This window comes from Mesoplodon densirostris, chromosome 19 (assembly GCF_025265405.1).
Source record: "Mesoplodon densirostris isolate mMesDen1 chromosome 19, mMesDen1 primary haplotype, whole genome shotgun sequence".
Taxonomy (NCBI): Eukaryota; Metazoa; Chordata; class Mammalia; order Artiodactyla; family Ziphiidae; genus Mesoplodon; species Mesoplodon densirostris.
This window is the reverse complement of record NC_082679.1, coordinates 39,581,022-39,598,873: the sequence shown is the minus strand read 5'-3', so window position 1 is coordinate 39,598,873 and position 17,852 is coordinate 39,581,022. Positions and strand designations below refer to the sequence as shown.

The 17,852-nt window shown below is 41.4% G+C and overlaps 1 pseudogene; it reads right to left on the bottom strand.

The window, feature by feature from the left end:
• Window positions 1-12,998: 12,998 nt before the first annotated feature.
• LOC132480541 (large ribosomal subunit protein uL11-like) lies at window positions 12,999-13,542 on the bottom strand (annotated as a pseudogene).
• Window positions 13,543-17,852: the final 4,310 nt, after the last annotated feature.

Genomic DNA, 17,852 nt, shown 5'->3' with positions numbered 1-17,852 from the left:
CACCTCAGAGTGAGTTTTATTTGGCTTGAGTTTCTTCCTTATAAAAGTAATCATCCCAGATCTTCCAAAATGATATTCTGAAACCAATTATCACATGAGTTTATATTTAATAAGAATACACACATGCATGGAATAGATGGCATGAAAAGGGCTCTGGGGCATACCTACAACAACTAGTCTTGGATTTAGATTGACTCAAAATATTCTACAACCAGAAAAGCAACAAGTAAATTATGATACAGAAAACATAGTGCAAAGAAGCTGGATCTACTCCTAGGTGAAACACTCATTCGCTGTGTGCCATGGATATCACCTAACTTTTCTGGGCACATATTTCCAATCTGTAAAATGAAGCCCTTGGACTTAACGATCTGGTTCCTTCCAGCTCTAAAATTCTGTGGACACATGAATTACTCCATTTATACATAGCTGCCCCTTGCCTACTCCATGTATGACTTTGAATTGTTTATATTTATAGCTAGACCCCCTCTTTCTTTTCTTTTAACATCTTTATTGGAGTATAATTGCTTCACAATGTTGTGTTAGTTTCCGCTGCACAACAAAATGAATCAGCCATATGCGTACATATATCCCCATATCCCCTGCCTCTTGCATATCCCTCCCACCTTCCCTATCTCACCCCTCTAGGTTGTCACAAAGCACCGAGCTGATCTCCCTGTGCTATGCAGCTGCTTCCCACTGGCTATCTGTTTTACATTTGGTCGTGTGTATATGTCAGTGCTACTCTCTCACTTTGTCCCAGCTTACCCTTCCCCCTCTCCATGTCCTCAACTCCATTCTCTACGTCTGCATCTTTATTTCTGTCCTGCCCCTAGGTTCATCAGAACCTTTTTTTTTTTAGATTCCATGTATATGTGTTAGCATATGGTATTTGTTTTTCTCTTTCTGACTTAACTTCACTCTGTATGACAGACTCTAGGTCCATCCACCTCACTACAAATAACTCAATTTCATTTCTTTTTACGGCTGAATAATATTCCATTGTATATATGTGCCACATCTTTATCCATTCATCTGTTGATGGAAACTTAGGTTGCTTCCATGTCCTGGCTATTGTAAGTAGTGCTGCAATGAACACTGTGGTACATGACTCCTTTTGAATTATGGTTTTCTCAGGGTATATGCCCAGTAGTGGGATTGCTGGGTCATATGGTAGTTCTATTTTTAATTTTTTAAGGAACCTCCATAGTTCTCCACAGTGGCTGTATCAATTTACATTCCCACCAACAGTGCAAGAGGGTTCCCTTTTCTCCACACCCTCTCCAGCATTTATTTTTTTTTATTAGTTTCTGCTTTATAACAAAGTGAATCAGCCATACATATACATCTGTTCCCACATCCCTTCCCTCATGCATCTCCCTCCCTCCCACCCTCCCCATCCCACCCCTCCAGGCGGTCACAAAGCACCGAGCTGATCTCCCTGTGCTCTGCGGCTGCTTCCCACTATCTATCTACCTTACGTTTGGTAGTGTATATATGTCCATCCCTCTCTTTCGCTTTGTCACAGCTTACCCTTCCCCCTCCCCATATCCTCAAGTCCATTCTCAAGTAGGTCTGTGTCTTTATTCCCGTTTTACACCTAGGTTCTTCATGACATTTTTTTAAAATTCCATATATATGTGTTAGCATACGGTATTTGTCTTTCTCTTTCTGACTTACTTTACTCTGTATACAGACTCTAGGTCTATCCACCTCATTACAAATAGCTCAGTTTCGTTTCTTTTTATGGCTGAGTAATATTCCATTGTATATATGTGCCACATCTTCTTTATCCATTCATCCGATGATGGACACTTAGGTTGTTTCCAGCTCCGGGCTATTGTGAATAGAGCTGCAATGAACATTTTGGTACATGTCTCTTTTTGAATTATGGTTTTCTCAGGGTATATGCCTAGTAGTGGGATTGCTGGGTCATATGGTAGTTCTATTTGTAGTTTTTTAAGGAACCTCCATACTGTTCTCCATAGTGGCTGTACCAATTCACATTCCCACCAGCAGTGCAAGAGTGTTCCCTTTTCTCCACACCCTCTCCAGCACTTATTGTTTCTAGATTTCTTGATGATGGCCATTCTGACTGGTGTGAAGTGATACCTCACTGTAGTTTTGATTTGCATTTCTCTAATGATTAGTGATGTTGAGCATCCTTTCATGTGTTTGTTGGCAATCTGCATATCTTCTTTGGAGAAATGTCTATTTAGGTCTTCTGCCCATTTTTGGATTGGGTTTTTTGATATTGAGCTGCAGGAGCTGCTTGTATATTTTGGAGATTAATCCTCTGTCAGTTGCTTCATCTGCAAATATTTTCTCCCGTTCTGAGGGATGTCTTTTGGTCTTGTTTATGGTTTCCTTTGCTGTGCAAAAGCTTTTAAGTTTCATTAGGTCCCATCTGTTTATTTTTGGTTTTATTTCCATTTCTCTAGGAGGTGGGTCCAAAAGGATCTTGCTGTGATTTATGTCATAGTGTGTTCTGCCTATGTTTTCCTCTAAGAGTTTTATAGTGTCTGGCCTTACATTTAGGTCTTTAATCCATTTTGAGTTTATTTTTATGTATGGTGTTAGGAAGTGTTCTAATTTCATTCTTTTATATGTAGCTGTCCAGTTTTCCTAGCACCACTTATTGAAGAGGCTGTCCTTTCTCCATTGTATATTCTTGCTTCCTTTACCAAAGATAAGGTGACCATATGTGCATGGGTTTACCTCTGGGCTTTCTATCCTGTTCCACTGATCTATATTTCTGTTTTTGTGCCAGTACCATACTGTCTTGATTACTGTAGCTTTGTAGTATAGTCTGAAGTCAGGGAGCCTGATTCCTGCAGCTCCATTTTTTCTTTCTCAAGATTGCTTTGGCTATTTGGGGTCTTCTGTGTTTCCATACAAATTGTGAATTTTTTCTTCTAGTTCTGTGAAAAATGTCATTGGTAGTTTGATAGGGATTGCATTGAATCTGTAGATTGCTTTGGGTAGTAGAGTCATTTTCACAATGTTGATTCTTCCAAGCCAAGAACATGGTAGATCTCTCCATCTATTTGTATCATCTTTAATTACTTTCATCAGTGTCTTACAGTTTTCTGCATACAGGTTTTTTGTCTCCTTAGGTAGGTTTATTCTTAGGTATTTTATTCTTTTTGTTGCAATGGAAATGGGAGTGTTTCCTTAATTTCTCTTTCAGATTTTTCATCATTAGTGTATAGGAATGCAAGAGATTTCTGTAGATTAATTTTGTATCCTTCTACTCTACCAAATTCATTGAGTAGCTCTAGTAGTTTTCTGGTAGCATCTCTAGGCTTCTCTGTGTATAGTATCATGTCATCTGCCAACAGTGACAGTTTTACTTCTTTTCCAATTTGGATTCCTTTTATTTCTTTTTCTCCTCTGATTGCTGTGGCTAGGACTTCCAAAACTATGTTGAATAATAGTGGTGAGGGTGGGCAACCTTGTCTTGTTCCTGATCTTAGACCCCCTCTTTCTTTAAAGTGACAACACAGTATCTTCTTTAGTATCACAGTACACTAAATCTTTAAGGTAAATGTTAAATATTCTAATAAACTAAACTTTTGAATGACTGTATCATGTGTATTGCCATAAATAGCAAATTATATCAAGGCATTACATTTGTTATTGAAGTATGGTTGATTTACAATGTTGTGTTCATTTCTGCTGTACAGCAAAGTGACTTAGTTATACATATATATACATTCTTTTTTATATTCTTTTCCATTATGGTTTATCCCAGGACCTTGTTGTCCATTCATTCTATACGTAATAGTTTGCATCTACTAACCCCAAACTCCCAGTCCATCCCTCCCCCACCCCCACAAGACATTATATTCTAAATAAACACTGTAGGGTCTTAGGGGAATACACAAATATATTTTTTGGCAAAATGCTTAAATTCAACACATAATCTTTATAGATCAGTGTTAAGTATGACTTGGTAAAGACAGATAAGAAGAAATGTTATTTTTATCATTTAATTTTTTAAATGGAAAATTATTCATTTATCCTTAAATGACAAGTTCACAGGTTTAAAAAAAGAACATGAATACCAAAGTTTTTTAAGTGGCACAATCATATGTATAGTCATGCATTTTTAGTTATCTGAAATGAGTCTTGGTTCCAGTAAGCTCAATGATAAGATAAGCATTAACATGGCTGATTCTGTCACTTAGAATGGACTCCAATTATGGGATTTGTATAAGGATGAAGATTATGGTCAACATGTTTTGACTAACCAAATTTCCAAATCCCTTCAACTGCCCCTGTAGCAATCAACAAAGGATTGCCATTTCATTTAAGCGATTGTCCTAACCATCTCATACAACAGCAATGAATTTAAAACTTGGATAATACTCCCATCACAGTGGTGATCGTTTTGTAATAATACAGAAATATCAAAACACTATGTGTGAGGGCTTCCCTGGTGGTGCAGTGGTTGAGAGTCCGCCTGCTGATGCAGGAGACATGGGTTCGTGCCCCGGTCCAGGAAGATCCCACGTGCCGCGGAGCGGTTGGGCCCGTGAGCCATGGCCGCTGAGCCTGCGCGTCCGGAGCCTGTGCTCCACAACGGGAGAGACCACAACAGTGAGAGGCCCGCATACCGCAAAAAAACAAACAAACAAAAAAAACCCACTATGTGTGCAGCAGTAACTAACATGATGTTGTAGGTCAATTATACTTCAAAAAACAAATAAACAAATTCACAGAAAGAGAGATCAGACTTGTGGTAACCAGAGGCAAGGGGTAGGGGGTGGGGGAATGGATGAAGGTGGTCAAAAGGTACAAACTTCCAATTATAAGATAAATAAGTCCTAGGGATGTGATATACAACATAATGTAATTAATCCTGCTGTATGTTATATACGAAAGTTGGCAAGAGAGTAAATCCTAAGAGTTCTCATCACAAGGAAAAAATTTTTTTCTTTTTCTTTTATTTTGTATCTGTATGAGATGATGGATGTTCACTAAATTTATTATGGTAATCATTTCCTGATGTATGTAAGTCAAATCATTATGCTACACACCTTAAACTTACACAGTGCTGTCAATTATATCTCAATAAAACTGGAAGAAAAAAATACTTCCATCACAAAGATTTCCAAGGTTTCTTTATTTTCTGTGCCTCTCCTTTTGGTATGTCTATAAACTTCACTGAAACAAACTTTCTAAAAATTTCAAATGACCCTTTCCTTGTGGTAGGGCTGCCAGATTTAGCAAATAAAAATGCAGAATGCTGGCTTAAAATTGAATTTCAGATAAATAACAAATAAGTTTTTAGTATAAGTATGTCCTAAGTATTTCACTAAAAAATTACTGTTTTAACTGAAATTCAAATTTAACAGAGCATCCTGTCTTTTATCTGACCACTCTGACTCTTTGCCCACCTTAGCCATTCAATAGGATCCAGGAAGTACACTGAGCTCATGGTGATGGTGATGATGGTGATAGCATCTGACTTTTATAAAGGGTTAATTAAGGGCCAAAAATAGTGAGCTTTTCTGATTGTATAATTTGGTATGATTTGCTTAAATTAATCAAAATGAAACATTAATCTATTTTGTGCTTAATTGTCTGAAAATTCATGCATTCATTATTAATTGATGTCCTACCTTTTGCCAAACTCTTATCAAGCACTGGGGAAATGGCAGTGAACAAAACAGAGTGGTGTTTTCCTCTTGGAGCCTGAGCTAGTAGGAAAAAGGCATCCAATAATAGATTCAGGAATACACAACCATGGAGGAGAGGTGCAGCCAAGAAAAATAATGGGTGTCATGAGAGAGCAAACAAGGGGAACCTACCTTACCTAGGAGTATAGCTGGATGTAGAGAAAGCCTCTCCAATTCTGAGACCTGGAGTTTGAGTAGGCATGGGCCAGCATTGAGGGAAGAGTAGGAGAATTTGGCAAGTTAAAGGGACTGGAAAAGGCCAGTGTGGGTAGAATATGGTAAGCAAGTTGGCAAGGGCAGAAAATGAGTCTTTAGAAATAGATGGGGGCCACCATGTGGGGTCCTCTGGGTCATGTTAGGATGTGGGATTTTTTTAATGGCACGAAGAAGCCCTTGGAGGCTTTTCAGCAGTATGGTGACATGATCAAAACTGCCTATTAAAACGCTCTACCTAGCAGTTAGGTGGGAAATCATACAGAAGGGAAAACTAGTACCACTGGGGAGACAGGCAATTGAAGGAGAGGAGGCATAAAATAAGGGTGTCTTTAGCTGGTGTGGTGATAGTGAGATAGAGAAATATTTTGGAGCTAGAAATGACAGGATTTGTCACTGGATATAAGTAAGGAGTGAAAAAATATGAGATGTCAGATGGCTTGATTAGCGTATGAGACTAGAATGCGGGGAAGGATGGATATGCCATTTCCAAAAAAGGGCAATTTGGAGTAGATTAGAGTGGATCAGGGAGGGAAAGAGGCAATCTAATTTTGGCCCTGTTAAATTTGAAATGCCTAGCCCCAGCCCTTTGTATCACCATAATGTGAATCTGGAAATAAAAAGACTGGCATTGTTAGCATTGCTTGTGGAACTAAAGTGTTCTATATTCAGGAATGTTTTACTTCATGGTCCAAATACAGATGAAGAGAACATGTTACTTATCCAGGACAGAACCTAAAGAGTTTGGGTTAAGTGATGACTTGTAGAACTGGAACCAATTAAACACTGAGATTTGAAAGAAGGTATTGTAATATTGCTCATAAAATGCAAACAGACTCTATCACGGAAGAGATTTGTCTCCACTAAATGGAGAAAAAGATTCAAATAAAGGAAGTCTTCATATACCATTCACTGACTTTCTTCTTGACAATTTGACAGACAAGATACAAATAGTTTTTGTAGCTGACTCTAAGAACGGCAACCAATGATCTGGCTGATTGACTAAAACTATTAATTAAACAAAGTAAATGGGTTTTCCACCTCATCCTCAGCACTTCCCATCAAATCAACAGTATGAACATGTACATGACTTGTGACCTCATTTTATTCTACATAGAAAAGTTTGAGAAATAAAAGTGAGTTAAATTCTCTTACATTTTCCCCTTCACATATGTCCTGAGATGGGATGATAATCCCATCTAGAGTTTATCACAGAAAAGTTTTCAACAGGACAGAATTAAATGAAAATGAGCATTAGAGAGAAATGGTTGAAAATAGGACAAGGATACATTTATATAATTTCTATATGTATTGTTGGTCCAGTGTGGTGTGGTATGAATAGACCTTATTGATAAATTAGATATTTATGTATGTGGATATACATGTAGAAATTAAGGCAGAGAGGGACTTCCCCAGTGATCCAGGGGCTAAGACTCCGTACTCCCAACACAGGGGGCCCGGGTTCCATCCCTGGTGGGAGAACTAGATCCCGCATGCCACAACTAAAGATCACACAGGCTGCAACTAAGACCCGGCACAACCAAATAAATAAATATTAAAAAAAAAAAGAAATTAGGGCAGTACTTCGGGAAAATACACCCATTGTGAAATGAACAAAATGTATCTCACTTTTTAATATTCTCACGTGCAGCGCATAAATGCACACAGTGCTTTTTAACATAACTGTTCCACATGGAAATATTTTAAAACTCTAAAAGTACATTTGATAATGTCTTTATAGAGAGCAGCATGTTCAGTCTGTTCTTTGAAATGAAAAGTGTCAACCATCGCTGCAGTTCTTAGAACTGAGATGTTAAAAGTCTGTGGTGTCAAGAATGGGCTCATTGTGGGCTGCTGATAATACAGACTCCTACAAATGTTCCATTGTACTTCTGAGTCATGCTAATGATCTGTGCCTAATGGATTATGAAGAGCATTTTGAAGCCACTTTTTCCCTGATCATCATCAACTCTCAATACCTTGTCAAAAAGCACCAATGGTTGTCATGATGACATCCCACGAGTGTCCCTTCCCCAATGCAGCCATCAAATGCATTTGAAGGCTTTGGGAAACAGGTAGCAAAATTCAAGGAGAGTTCAATAGTGCATATCTGAGCTTTAAAAAAAATTAAATCTGGGGCTTCCCTGATGGCGCAGTGGTTGGGAGTCCGCCTGCCAATGCCGGGGACGCGGGTTTGTGCCCCGGTCCGGGAGGATCCCGCGTGCCGTGGAGCGGCTGGGCCCGTGGGCCATGGCCGCTGGGCCTGCGCGTCCAGAGCCTGTGCTCCGCAGCAGGAGAGGCCATAGCAGTGAGAGGCCCGCGTACCGCACCGCAAAAAAAAAAAAAAAAAATTAAATCTGAAATAATATTTGAGACATGGGCCTTTCACAGTGGAAAAAGTGAGCTATTGCTATGTGGGAATTCCATTTTTATCCAACTGAGAGAAAACAATACCTTATAGTTACAGAGCACTTTTTAAGTTACATGTTGCACATTTTTATCTCATTTACTAACACAATGTTCCTGTCAGCGCCATTATCATTCTCATTTTATAGATGAGGCCCTCGGAGATCTCAAGAAACATGCTTAAGAAACATTCCTCATTTGGTAAGTGGTAAAACGGTGATTCAAACCCAGTTCTCTATGATTCCAGAGTGTGAGCTTGTAAGCACCCTTCTAGGTCCCCAATTATTGTGCCATGATATGGAAATCTATGAACTCAGCAAATTTTCCAAAAGTCCAATAGAAATCAAACATTTACTTATGAAGAAAGTCCCAGGTTTACTAAAAAAAAAAACACTTTTTTTTTTTTGGCTTTTAAGATAGAATTAGGGGGCTTCCCTGGTGGCTCAGTGGTTAAGAATCCACCTACCAGTGCAGGGGACACCACTTCGAGCCCTGGGCCAGGAAGATCCCACATGCCACGGAGCAGCTGGGCCTGTGTGCCACAACTACTGAGCCTGCGCTCTAGAGTCCATGAGCCACAACTACTGAAGCCTGCATGCCACAGCTACTGAAGCCCGAGCACCTAAAGCCCATGCTCTGCAACAAGAGAAGCCACTGCAATAAGAGGCCTGTGCACCGCAACGAAGAGTAGTCCCTGCTTGCTGCGACTAGAGAAAGCCCTCACGCAGCAACGAAGACCCCACGCAGCCATAAATAAATAAATAAATAAATATTTTTTTAAGTAATAAAATTTTTAAAAAAGATAGAATTAGGAAGAGAGAAAATTTGTAGTTGAAAGAATGAGGTTCACATCCCAGCTCTGTCATTTGTGTCCTATGTGACACAGTACAAGTTACTTAATGCTACAGTGTTATTATGATAAACTCAGTGAAGTGAATGATATTATACCCATTTCTCAGATGAACATACTGATTAAATTCAACCCTGAGGGGCTTCCCTGGTGGCACAGTGGTTAAGAATCCGCCCGCCAATGCAAGGGACAAGGGTTTGAGCCCTGGTCTGGGAAGATCCCACATGCTGCGGAGCAACTAAGCCTGTGCGCCACAACTACTGAGCCTGTGCTCTAGAGCCCTCATGCCACCACCACTGAAGCCTGCGTGCCTACAGCCCGTACTTTTCAACAAGAGAAGCCACCACAATGAGAAGTCCGTGCACCACAACGAAGAGTAGTCCCCGCTCACCGCAACTAGAGAAAGCCTGTGAGCAGCAAGGAAGACCCAACACAGCCAAAAATAAATAAATAAAATAAATAAATTTATTTAAAAAAATTCAACTGAGTGTGGCTATATCCCAAATTACTGATCTCTTTATTTAGAAGGACTGAAAAACTATGTGATGCCAAATTGCACTTAGTCTAATCTTGGTCACAAGGTTGAATATGCCAGAATTTGGGGACTATACTGATATGAGTTTATTGTGTAATTGTCTTGGAAGGATCCCAGGTCCAGGTCACACCCCCGTAGGTGAGAGTAGAGTTTTCCTAAAGTGAAACGATATTTTAGCTGTCAGCCATCCTGGAAAGAGATCCTTTGGAGGCAATAAAAAAGGACTTGGGAGAACCCCATGAAAGAGGGGAAATTATATCTCTTTCCTTCAGTCTCAGTACTCAGTTCAGTTCACCTGATGTTTGGTCACATTGACACAGTTCCAGAAAAAAGCAGGAAGCCAATCTGAGGGAAAGACCTAAGGATGGAGCACAGCTGTAAATCACTGCATGTTGGACTTCTCTTTTCCTGTTACCAACCTTCAGTGAAATCTCTGCTATGATCTAGGACAAAGGTCTGCAAACATTTTCTGTAAAGGGCCAGAGAGTGAATATTGTAGGCTTTGTGGGCTATACTGTCTCATCACAACCACTTAACTCCTGACATTGTAGCTCAAAAGCTGCCCTAAATATGTAAATGAGTGAGCCTGGCTGTGTTTCAATAAAACTTTATTTATGTACATTGACATTCTAATTTAATATAATTATCACACGTAATGAAATATTATTCTTTTGATTTTTTTGTCAACTATTTAAAAATGTAAAATACATTCTTAGCTCTCAATCCATACAAAAACAGGCAACAGGCCAGATTTGAACCAGGGGTTGGCATTTGCCCCCTGCTCTAGGAAATTAAACAGGAGAGCCTATCCTCCTGGGAGTAAGGCAGTAAAAGAGAAAAGAAATGTACCCTTCTCTGAGGATTCAAGGCTGGAAACTAATGCTACCGTCACCATCCAAGACAGTCACATTCTATGTTGACTCTCTCCCACTTAACTAAGCCCATGGCTGCTGAATTTTAGGATGTCAATAATATAAGGGCAACACTGTCCTCCAAACTACTAGAAATTGATTATGGATACAAATCACCAGTGATGCACCTGGTACCTAGAACATACTTTGACAATACTTGATTCCCTCCCTCCTTCCTTCCTTTTGCTGATTTTAGCTTTGTAACCTTGGTGTGAATATATGCTTAATTCACATCTAAACTGTTGAGGGTTTTTTTCTAATTCTGACTAATATAAATAGAAGAAAGCCAAATCCTTATTACTTAAAACATACAGTTATTATTAAGTTTAATATTCTTATTTTTTGAGAGGTTGAATTGTTCAAGATCTGTAGACAAGGGACAAAAAAAAATAAGACCATATACAAAAGATACTTTGGTGGTGGTCTCCACCACTTCCCCTACATAAAAACTGCATCGTGTGTCTTTTTCTCCACATTCTGCATATACATGCACACACACAAGCACATGTGCCTTTCTCCAGCCTTTACATGTATGCACACTTTAAAATAACAATTTTCATTAACTTCATCCATCTTTTGGATTAGCCAAAGGACAACCTTGTAGATATTAATGTAGCATAGAAAATCAATACATCACAATTAGTAAAAGCCAATCGGAAAGGCTCCTGGCTTTTATTTTACTTTATTTTTACTCATACACATTCCGTTTATTTGAACAGAGGACAGTTTTGCTATTCATTCCATCAGCCAGAATTCTTGAACCAATGAAGCCAGCGGACACTAATGAAAAAGCATTTTTCATGTCTGTTGCATCTGACTCAACACCAAGTTGCTTAATGAATTACATTTGGGTTTCACCTAGAGTTGATTAAATATTTAACATTTGGAGCAAAAATACAGCTGCATTCAGTAGGTTAAGGGTGAGCCACAAAATGGCTTCTAATAACCAATTCTAGAAATGCATTATAGGAAACACTATTAAAAATTATCTAACCCAATAAACCAATATTTTAGACTAGAAATAACTGAGGCTCAAGAGATTTAGGTGGCATGGTTGAAGTCATCCAGCTAGATTTTTTTTGTGTGTGTGTGTGGTACGCGGGCCTCTCACGGTTGTGGCCTCTCCCGTTGCGGAGCACAGGCTCCGGACGCACAGGCCCAGCGGCTATGACTCACGAGCCTAGTCGCTCCGCGGCATGTGGGATCTTCCCGGACCGGGGCACGAACCCGTGTCCCCTGCATCAGCAGGCGGACTCTCAACCGCTGAGCCACCAGGGAAGCCCCAGCTAGATTTTTTTTTTTTTTTTTTTTTTTTTTGCGGTACACGGGCCTCTCACTGTTGTGGCCTCTCCCATTGCGGAGCACAGGCTCCAGATGCGCAGGCTCAGTGGCCATGGCTCACGGGCCTAGCCGCTCCGTGGCATATGGGATCTTCCTGGACCGGGGCACAAACCCGTGTCCCCTGCATCAGCAGGCGGACTCTCAACCGCTGTGCCACCAGGGAAGCCCCCCAGCTAGATTTTAATCCAGCATTCCTTTTAGCTGGATATTAGACTCATTCTGAGAAGCAGAAAATGGGACTTGTTTCTTTTAGGACGGTCAAATCCTAGTATTCAGAGATTGGCCCTCTTTTTGAACAGGTGCAGACTGCACCTGACCTCAGGCTACACGTGTTTCTGACAATTCCAAATGAAGTGTCTGCTCTAAGGGAAAGATCTGGATTTTAGCTGCTGCCCTCGGTGGTGCAGGGTTAAGTGCCAACATGTTTGAGTGCAGGACTTATTCTTGAAGTTGCCAGCTTCAGCTAATTGCAGATGTAAAAGATAAGACACCAATTTCAAAAAGAACAGCACATTGCAATGAGACCATAAAATGTGTTCACTGTGCTCCTTCCCCATCTAAGGACAATTGACCGCACTAGAAGAAGGAAACTGATAAAATTCAATGGTCTTTTTTTTTAGGTTATTTCTAATTTAAATGTGATTTAAGAAAATTAATACCCAAGTCTGATTCAGAAGTCATTTGGGGCAGCTAAATTACAAGGCTCCTTAGAGGGAGAGTTTTTTCCATTCAATTAATGAACAAATTTTTAGGTATTATTAAGGTATGATTGATACAATAAACTGCACATATTTAAGGGGTACAACTTGACCAGTGTTGAAATATGCATACACTCATGTAACTATCACCACAGTCAACATAATGAACAATTCCATAATGCCCAATAGTTTCCTAGGCATGTCTGTAATCTACTCTCCAGCTCTGTCCTTAGACAACCACTAATCCGTTTTTTGTTTGTTTGCTCTTATATTTGGGGGGGTGGGTTTTTTTGTGGTTTGGGGAGTATTTTTTACTGGTTTCCAAATGATCCTTTATTGAAATATTTTCCTTAGTAGTTCCTAACTAGCTGGGCATTCAACTGCACCAGTTGACGTCATCTATGACGTCATGACGGTGGTGACCATCAACACTGCAGCCATACACTGGGCAGTCCCCAGGATTTCTTGAAGGTTCCAGAGAGTTTTCTAGCTAAACATCCATGCCACATCTGTCAGACAAAGTTGACAATCTCTTCAACAGTGATGTTTCCTATGTGCTTAATGTTTTTTGATTCTTTCCATCTCTAGGTGGTTTGTTGAGGGCTTTGATGGCCAGGGTAGAAGGAGGAGGTACCACCTCAATCTGGGCCTGTCTGTTCTAAATGGGTAGGTCCACTATAATCCTCAGGCCCTTCATGTCACTGGTTGCCTTGGTGATGCCACCACCAAACTTTTTTGGAGACAGACTCAGGGGACAGATATTGGTGGCCAGGGAAGACGTGGTATCAATTTCCCGACTAAGGCACCTCAAGTACACACAACTTTTGATCTTGTTGGGGTTGAACTTGAGCGACATGTTGGAGGCAGCTGGTGTCGGACAGACCTGGATGCAAAAAGACGGAAGAAAGTTGCCCATTGGCCTGCTCTGACATAAAAGAGGAAAGCTGCTTTTTGTTATTATATATTGGTTTGCACTTTTTAGAATCTTCTAGAAATGAGGTCCTGTAGTATGTACTCTTTTTTGGTCTGGCTTATGTAATTCAACATATATGATTTTGAGATTCATCCAACATTCATCCATGTTGTTGCATGTATCAATAGTTTTTTTTTTTTTCTGAGTTTAAGATATCTAATATAGCAGGGGTCCCCAACCCCCATGCCGCAGACCACTACTGGTCCTCAGCCTGTTAGGAACCGGGCCGTGCAGCAGGAGGTGAGCGGCAGGCAAGTGAGTTAAGCTTCATCTGCCGCTCCCCATCGCTCGCATTACCTTCTGAGCCATCCCTGCACCCCCACCCGACCCCCTGGTCCGTGGAAAAATTGTCTTCTACAGAACTGGTTCCTGGTGCCAAAAAGGTTGGGAGCCACTGTATAGGACAACAAAAGCGCGAACTATTAAAACATCAATAAATTGAACTTCATCAAAATTAAAACTTTTTCTCTTCCAAACACACTGTTAAGAAAGTGGAAAGGCAGGCTTTCCTGGTGGTGCAGTGGTTAAGAGTCCACCTGCCAATGCAGGGGACACGGGTTCGAGCCCAGGTCCGGGAAGATCCCACATGCTGCGGAGCAACTAAGCCTGTGCGCCACAACTACTGAGCCTGCGCTCTAGAGCCCGCGAGCCACAGCTACTGAGGCCCACGAGCCACAACTGCTGAAGCCCATGAGCCACAACTACTGAAGCCCGTGCGCCTAGAGCCCGTGCTCTAAAACAAGAGAAGCCACTGCAATGAGAAGCCCACCACTGCAACGAAGAGTAGCCCCCACTCACCACAACTAGAGAAAGCCCATGCACAGCAACGAAGACCCAATGCAGCCAAAAATAAATAAATAAATTTATTTTAAAAAAAGAAACGCCACACACTTTGAAGCAGCCAAAGGTGGTAAGGCCTGGAGTGGAAGCCAGCTTTATTTATTGTCAAGGCCAGCACATTCGTCAACTCTCCTCATTAAAATTTGCCAATTAATGAGCAGTGGCATGCCCCTTAGCAAAGGTCAGCAGCAACCTAAGCAAACTTATCAAAAATTCAAAGAGGTACAGAGTTTGGGAAAAGTTCATTCTGCACTTAATTAACGGATCTAATTACAATCCTGACATAACAAAATGCAAAATGCGCTCTTCAAAAGACACACAGTCAAAAGGTTTAACAGCCCAGATAACCTTCTCCTTTGGTACAGGCTGACCCAAATGTGGGGCGGGGGAGGGGAGAATCTTAGCATACAGTCAACAGGGTTGATGAAATGACTTTTCAAGAAATTAAAGCTTAGTAGGGTATCAGTATCGGAGAGCAACAAAGGAATTGAAAGAGAATGAAGATGCTCCCACATCCTGCAACCTGGGTGAACACAGAGTCAAGGCTTTCACTAATCTCCTTTGAAATGGACTGCAAAGCAGACATCAAAGTATTTATTTGGTGACCTTTCCTGACTAGTTGTGAGTAGCACTTTAGCATCCTAAAGAGTCCGGGTCTGTAACTGTTGCCTCATTTAGATAAAACCTAAGATACAATAAGATAGAATGGATACGCTGTACTTACATTGTTTCTGAAATAGCAGGTCCAGAATTTCAAACCAGGTACCACTAACCAAAGGCTTAGAGAAAAATCAGCCTGACCTCCAGCTCATCTACTCAAAGAACAACCATCTTGAGAGGGTCAGCTCCATCTCTGTCTCATGACATGGAATCAGCTTCATAGGAGACAAAAAAAACCCTGGCAACTTCAAGTTTTGATTTTTTACATGAAAATGAACAGATAGGAATCATTAAGTCTCAGGGCTTCTCACCCTTCTCACCCTTCAAGGGTGTTCAAAACTTTTAGACAGCAAGTGGGTTTTCCACTCAGGAGTTCCTAGGTGAGAAGCACACTCGTGGATTAGAATAAGCATATCACAGAATATTATTATCTGGAAGGGGAAACCGATGCTCAGAGAGAATAAATGACTCACCTAAGACCAAACACAAAGGTAATAGTAAAGAACCCTGCAGCCTACCCTCGGCAGGGTCAGATGTGGTAGTTCTAATCATTTCTTTATTCAACAAACATTTGTTGAGCATCTTTCATGTGTTGGGCCTTGTTTAGTCACCGGAATGAGGTTAAGTGTTCAAAACAGATATGTCCTACCCCTCATAGAGCTTGTATTCTAGTGGAGGAAGATAGACAATAAAGCAACAAATAAGCAAGAAAAATGCATCTAGGGAATTCCCTAGTGGTCCAGTGGTTAGGACTTGGCACTTTCACTGCTGGGGCCCAGGTTCAATCCCTGGTCAGGGAGCTAAAATACCACAAGCTGCGTGGCTCGGCCAAAAAAGAAAAAAACAGAAAGAAAGAAAATGCATCTACTATCAGTGCTTACAGAGAACTAAAACAGAGGGACGTAAGAGTGACTGGGTGACTATTATAGTTGGAAGGACCAGAGAAGCTCTCCCTAAGAGGTAACATTTCAGCTGAGACTGAAGGACACAGAGAGCCATCCATGTAAAGACTAGAGACAAATGTACAAAAACAGGAGAGAAAAACTGGTGCCAAGGACCAAGGCCACTAAACAACATCAAGAAGACCAAGGCGTCCAGAACCAAGAGAGTGAGGAGAGGGGTATAAGATGAGGCAGAGGCACCAGGCCACGGGTAGCTGTCACACACAGGACTTTGCACATCCATGACGGGAGACATGAAGTTTAGTACAAGTGCAACAGACTCCACTAGAGGGTTTTAAGCAGAGTGATCTGAATTCTCTTCAGAAGATCATCCTGGCATATATGTAGACAGTCCAGAGTCCAGTAAGAAAATCCAGTAAGAAGGTTGCAGCAGGAGAGCAGGAAAGAGACGGTGTCAGTGAGGATGGAGGAAGGGTAAACAGAACTTGCATGTGAATTGATGAGATGTGGGAGGAGGTGAGAAAAGAGGAGCAAAGCATCGCTGGTGGGTTTGGGGCTTGAGCAAATGTTTGAGTGGTGATGGCTGATCCTGGGTTGAGGAAAATAGGCCACAGGAAAGGTTAGCAATATAGGAGGTTAGCAACAGTTTTTTTGGTCAAATTTGAGATGCCTAGTAGATACCGTTGTGAGATACCAGCTAGATAACTGGATAGAGAAATATACAAATCTGGGATTCTGGGAGGATGTTTAGAATTGAGGCAGCAAAGTGACAGTTACCTTCCTTAGAGATGTCACTTAAAGTCACTGGACTGGATGAGGTCACCCAGGCAAAGGGAGAATTTTTCCAAGGGAGCAGTCCACTCCATTCCTTCCCAGGAGGAGCTCTGTGCTTTTTTCACCCCCGCACAGCAGTTCTGTGACAGTACTTGAGAACAACAAAGGAAGGGAGGCGACTCTCAGCGTCCTTGGACGCAGCATGTTTGGAGTTGGTGCCTCTTCCCCGTAATCAAAAGGCCCTCAGAGGTGAGACGCGAAGACGCGCACTTCCTGTGATGTGCTGCCGAGCGAACCCTGGTCCCTACCTCAAGTCCTTCGTAAAGAAAAAGAAAAAAAAAATCAATCCGCTTTCACACAAAACTGTGGAGTTTTACTTACTGTGCACCTAAAGAGGGGAAAAGCAGCAGCCGCCGCGATCACAGGCGGCCTTCCCTGAGAACCCAGTGTGAGGCTGCCCCCTTGTGTCTACTAATGGGTATGACCCGCTCAGCAATCCGAAATCGGTTTCTTAAAATCGCAGGGCACCGAGGGGTGGGAGGGGGAGCGTGGGAGGGAGGCGCCAGAGGTAGGGGATATGGGGATATATGTATATGTATAGCTGATTCACTCTGTTATACAGCAGAAACCAACACACCATTGTAAAGCAATTATACTCCAATAAAGATGTTAAAAAAAAATTGCAGGGCTTCCCTGGTGGCACAGTGGTTAAGAATCCGCCTGCCAATGCAGTGGTCACGGGTTCGAGCCCTGGTCCGGGAAGATCCCACATGCCGCAGAGCAACTAAGCCTGTGCGCCACAACTACTGAGCCTGCTTTCTAGAGCCCGCGAGCCACAGCTACTGAAGCCCACGCGCCTAGAACCTGTGCTCCGCAACAAAAGAAGCCACCACAGTGAGAAGCCACGCACCACAACGAAGAGTAGCCCCCGCTCACTGCAACCAGAGAAAGTCCGCGCACAGCAACAAAGACCCAACACAGCCAAAAATAAAAATAAAATAAATAAATTTATAAAAAATTGCAGAGCACAGAGCTGCCTTTATTTCCTCTTAACTTTTTACTTTT